The 5707-nt window shown below is 36.6% G+C and overlaps 1 long non-coding RNA gene across 1 annotated transcript; it reads left to right on the top strand.

The window, feature by feature from the left end:
* The first annotated feature begins 322 nt into the window (after window positions 1-322).
* On the top strand, window positions 323-3432 carry LOC133173713 (uncharacterized). The gene is made up of 5 exons (XR_009719064.1): window positions 323-400; window positions 1563-1616; window positions 1872-1976; window positions 2182-2367; window positions 3203-3432. It is a non-coding gene; the product is annotated as an uncharacterized LOC133173713 (long non-coding RNA).
* The last annotated feature ends 2275 nt before the right edge of the window (window positions 3433-5707 follow it).

The following is a 5707-nucleotide window of genomic DNA, read 5'->3' as shown; positions in this document are numbered from 1 at the left end:
ATTTTGGATCACCTTGTATTTCATGAGAAATCTACATTCCAAAGTCTTGCAGATTCAAGCTCGGTGAAGGGTGGGGCTACATGTAGATATGGGAGCAGATTTCACATTATACAGTAAGGCTATGTAAGTCATATTGGTATTCAGCATATATACCAGTAATTGTTATGAGTGGATTAAAGTATGCTTATGTACATCTATTAAAGTAACAGGTGACATTCATTTTGACTATGATATTTCTGATTTCAGGAGTAGTCTCCCCTGTTAAAGATCAACAATGGTGGATATACAATGCGGGATGCTGTGTAGTACATACTACTTACATCATTAACAGAGTTTTGACACCTGTATACCTGTATTTCTACCAATCACCTCTGTAACCTTTGTTGTAATCGTCAGACAGGTAAGAAAAACAAGATAATTAATGAAAATAATTTCTAAAAATAATTAAGATAAATACTGAAAAAAAACATATTTACATGTACAGACTCACCCATGTAAGAAAATGTCACATTTTACACACACAATTATACGTCATTTACATATCCTGGCCATTGATGCAGTAAAACATAGCAATTTTATTTAAATATGTAACAATTCACAGAATAGATGCTATGTATTTATAAATGCTTTCATACATTTAAATTACATACACAGCTTTTTTTAACACAATTTCCTTTTTAGCTCACGTGACCTTTCTGATCACCCATTGTCCGTCTGTCTGTCCGTTCGTCCAGCTGTAAACTTTTCACATTTTCAACTTCTTCTCAAGAATCACAGGGCCAATTTTAACCAAACTTGGTACAGAGCATCCTTGGGTAAAGGGGAGTTTTAATTGTTCAAAGGAAGGGCCAAGCCCCCTTCAAAGGGGAGATAATCAAGAAAAGACAAAAATTGGGTAGGGTCATTAAAAAATCTTCTTCTCAAGAACCACTGGGCCAAAAAAGCTGAAACTTACGTGGAAGCATCCTAGGGTAGTGTAGATTCTAAATTGTTCAAATCATGACCCCCGGGGTAGGGCGGGGCCACAAAAGGGAATCCAAATTTTTCATTGAAATATGTAGAAAAAATCTTTTAATATCTTCTTCTCAAGAACCACTGGGCTAGAAAAGCTGAAACTTATGTGGAAGCATTCTGGGGTAGTGTAGATTCTAAATTGTTGAAATCATGACCCCTGGGGTAGGGCGGGCCACAACAGGGAATCAGTTTTGCATTGAAATATGTAGAAGAAATCTTTAAAAATCTTTTTCTCAAGAACCACTGAGCCAGAAAGGCTGAAACTTAAGTGGCAGCATCCTGGGTAGATACTAAATTGTTCGAATCATGGCCCCTGGTTAAGGTTGGGACCACAATATGTATTACAAGGGGGGAAATCAGGTGAAAAACAGCAAGGCCAAAGTTACTCAGGTGAGCATTGTGGCCCATGGGCCTTTTGTTAATTTTGGATATGTCAGTGGTTTACTGTAAGTGTCTATATTTTAACAGTTTTTGTTTCATTTTAAAGTCATTTTGCCTATTTTGTTGTTGTTTTAGATGATGGACCACTCTACATTCTTTTATAACAGGTTCCCCTACAGATTCACAAAGTTCCAATGTTGAATTTCCATGACCCCTATTCAGTGAGTGCACAACTTTATGTATTCTACTTTTAAAATTTCCACTACTTGTAATATATTTTGGATTTGATTATGAATATGCCCTATTCACAGATTCAGCTTTTGTGTACAAGTATGATACTTAATTCTATTAACTTGAAGATTATTTAGTCCTAAAGTCAAATTTATACAGTCTTTTAACAAACATTTGTCTTCCTCAGTCATGTTTAATTCAAAGTCACTAGGCACCACTGAAGATTTCCACTTATTGCTTTTCAGTCCATGACAGAAAAAGGAATAAAGTTGACAGGACTTTCATCACTGCCCTTTAACTGGTAGCAGTTTACGTTTAGACAGCAGAAGACATAGCCAGTTTCATCAAAGGTAAGTCTTCTTCGGGTAGTTTGTGTAGCAGTTCTCATGCTCTGTCCTTCACTGAAGCTTCAGGTCCAAGCAAATCTTCTCTTCATGGATTCTCTTAATATGGCATTGGTTCTTCTCAGAAACATGTGACTGCTGAATGGAACCTTAGCAGTCTGTTTTCTTTGAGGTTCTTTAAGGTTTTCAATGACATGTCCTTGTTTTTCAGATGCACCAGATGCCTTGGCACTATCTCCATCACTGGTGAAATGGGAAATGACTAGTAGACCGTCATCACTTAATATTTTTAACTCACCAATGCATAATTTGAGGCCAATCTCTTCTCATCTCCGATGGTGGTCTCCAGAGGAATGGTTGCAGTGCAGTCTTCGTGTCCTGGGCCTTTCCTTCTCAGGTGTGTGCCTTTCTTGCATAGTTTATTCCCACAGAACACTGCCTCAACATTTTTCCTCTGAGTAACATTTTCACTAACAGTATAAGTCACTTGGGTGGCAGCTTGGAATTGGTTTTTCCAGTGGCACTGAAGGTGGCATTATTATACCAAACATCTCCTTCCCCTCTGATAGGGGTATCAGGAAGTCCACATTTTTAGCTCTATTGGTCAGAGACCAGAAGAGATCATGCTATTGTAAGGTGTCTGTCATTCGTCGTCTGTCTGTAAAATTTTTTTTCAAAATTCTACTCCTCCTACAGTTTTGGTCTGATTTGTGGCACACAAATAGAGTACACTAAAACATCGGTTTTTGATTTATATAAACTCTGTTGCCATGGTTAGCAAAATTAAAATTTCTGTGAAATACTTTCAAAATGCTACACCTCCTACAGTTTGGTCTGATATCAATTTTGATATAACATGGCATGCAAGTAGACTAGATACATAATTGTCTTTATCGTTTTTTTCTTATTTTGATGAATGATGTTGCCATGGTAACTAAAATTGAAATTTCTGTAAAATTCTTTTAAAAGGCTACTCTTTCTACAGTTGTTGTCTGATTGCAATCTTACCATGAAAAGAGACTAAATCAAGGATCACTATTCCATTTATTGCTGATGCAAAGTTTCAAGTCCAAGTTACTTTTCTCTTCCTTTGTTATAAGTAAAAACCAGACAGTAGGGCTACAGTCTCGACGTAGACTACTGGTTCATTAAGTTCTTGAATGTTCTGCCCTATTGATTTTCTTCATACTAGTTTTATTCACATCTATGATAATTTCCCCACTTTGTTGCAGGTCTGTTGCACATGGGTGGCTGAAGCTGGTTCAATATTTCCACCAAGAAGCATACCATGCATACCCTCTGTAGTAATGCTGGTACCCAAGTGACCGATAACCATGGCCATATTTAGCTGTGCAGCTCTTCATCCCCTTCCAGATCTCCTCACCTCTTCGTAAAGCTTTTCTCATTGACTGGTGTAGTGGCACTTCTTACATCGGATAAAAGGATCCATGCCAGGCCTCGTTTTTCCTCCTAATGATGGTTCCAGTCCAGTGAACTGTCACAGTCTGGAAACTTCTTTAATTGTTCTTTAAATGCCTGATTCCACAATTTAGCAGTCTTCTCTTGGTGAAGGACTTTGTATAGTTTTGAGTTTGGGTCATCTGACACAGCTTCCATGTAGGAGTCTACAGGCTGGATTTCACTTAGCCCGGGTCACAAAATCTTCATCTCACTGCTTCGGCTCTCGGCAGAGTCTGACATTTATATATATTTATACAGACATATAGAGACATTTTCATTTTCTCGTTTTGGGCATCTTATTTAAGGCCTACAGTATTAATTTTGGACTCATGTACTAGGAATATATCTTTAGCAGAATTGTCTGTTTTAGGTCACCTGAGTCGCTCAAGTGACCTATTGCAATCTGTTTTTGTTCGTCGTTGTGCGTTAACATTTGATCATTTTTAGCTTCTTCTCTGAAACCACTTAACCAATTTCAACCAAATTTGGCATATAGCATATATGGGTGAAGGGGAAAAAATATGAATTTCATGGTCCCTGCCCCCCTGGGGCCTGAGGGGTGGGGCTAAAACCACCAAAATTAAAGCAATCTTTAAAAATCTTCTTCTTTACTCCTGGACATCAAGCAGTCAAACTGTTGGCATGATTGTAATAAGCATTGAGCCTCTACCAAAATTGTGAAATTCATGGCCCCAGGGTCAGGGGTTCTGGTGATAGGGTGGGTATATATAGATCAAATAGTGAAAGTGCCTTATTTCTTTGAGAATCTTCTTCTCTGCTCCTGGGTATTAAATAAACTAACTAAGTACATAGTTATGAAGAGCAAGAGTGCCTCTTCCAAAATTGTGAATTTCATGGTCCCAGGGTCATGGGTGCTGGTGTTAGGGCGGGCCTCTATTGATTATATAGTGAAAATGCATTATTTCTTTGAAAATCTTCTTCTCTACTCCCTGGATACTAAATAAACTATAAGTACATAGTTATGATGAGCAAGAGTGCCTCTTCCAGAATTGTGAATTTCATGGCCCCAGGGTCAGGGGTTCTGGTGTTAGGGCAGGGCTCTATTCATTGTATAGTAAAATTGCATTAATTCTTGAAAATCTGAAAAGTACTTTCATAGTTTTAATGATCAGGTAGACTTGGAAATAATAAATGAATAAAAATGAGACAAAAATAACATCTCTTTTTATATCTTCTTCAAAGGCTAAGAGAGGCCAGTGTGAGAGTTAATAATATGGGGTTAAAAAAATAGACATTTGTTAATAGTCTGCATGGTAATAGTGATAAATGGGGGACAGATAGATACTAGACCAATTATTTTGTTGATGCTAATCATACTATTTTTCTTGCTTTTGGGCAACAAGGCTTCATTTATCAGTTTATGGATCCTCTAAATTGTTGTATTGTACTCAGATGACCGTTAAGACCGTTGGGCCTCTTGTTTAGGTGTACATGATGTAACTTTCTGGATGATGTGTAGTCTGTCAACATCTGAAACCCACATGTATAGATAAGCCTGTTTTGTATAAGAATCATGCCTATTGTATTGCTCAGCTTTTTGCAGGTTTTATATGAATAAGTTAAAATTTTATTCTATATGTATAGATTTAAACTAAAGGTGCATAGACACAGATTTGAAGTTTATATTTTCTCAAATTTTCTGTATAATATCACAACTTATATGTTGCTATAGCATTTCACACGAAAATAAAATTAAAAACTTATTTAATCTGGAAATTATTGAAACTACAAATTTCGGGTGGCATTTGATTAACACATCCTTGCACTTTCACGATTTTTAACTTTATCCTTAATACTTAGGAAAAGTAGCAATTTTGTTGTGTATTAATGAATAATATTACATCTATAATCCAGAAAATTCAGAGTAAAAATGCGCGAAAGTAAAACCCACTCACTTAAGTATTGTCAGCCCCTGCTCAATGTTGTGTAGTTGTGTACAGAGTTTAACAAATTGAATACACCCGTGAAAAGTAAACTGTTTTTGTAAACAGGGCACGAGCTCTGTTGTTATTAATGTTTACGTTTCACCGGGTGTGTTCAATTGTTAAACTCTGCACACACCACTGAGCACGGACTGACAATACTGGTAAAAGGATTTTGCTTTCTACGTTTCTACTCTGAAATTTCTGCATTATAGTTTTAATATTTTTCATTAATAAACAACAAAATTGCTACTTTTCTAAAGTAATAAGGATAAAGTTAAAATTTGTGAAAGTGCAAGGATGTGTTTATCAAACGCGTCCAGAAATTCAAAG

Source organism: Saccostrea echinata, unplaced genomic scaffold (genome assembly GCF_033153115.1).
Source record: "Saccostrea echinata isolate AGI-Se365-2 ecotype Australia unplaced genomic scaffold, CSIRO_AGI_Sech_v1 ptg000056l, whole genome shotgun sequence".
Classification (NCBI taxonomy): Eukaryota; Metazoa; Mollusca; class Bivalvia; order Ostreida; family Ostreidae; genus Saccostrea; species Saccostrea echinata.
This window is presented reverse-complemented; position numbering and strand designations above follow the sequence as displayed.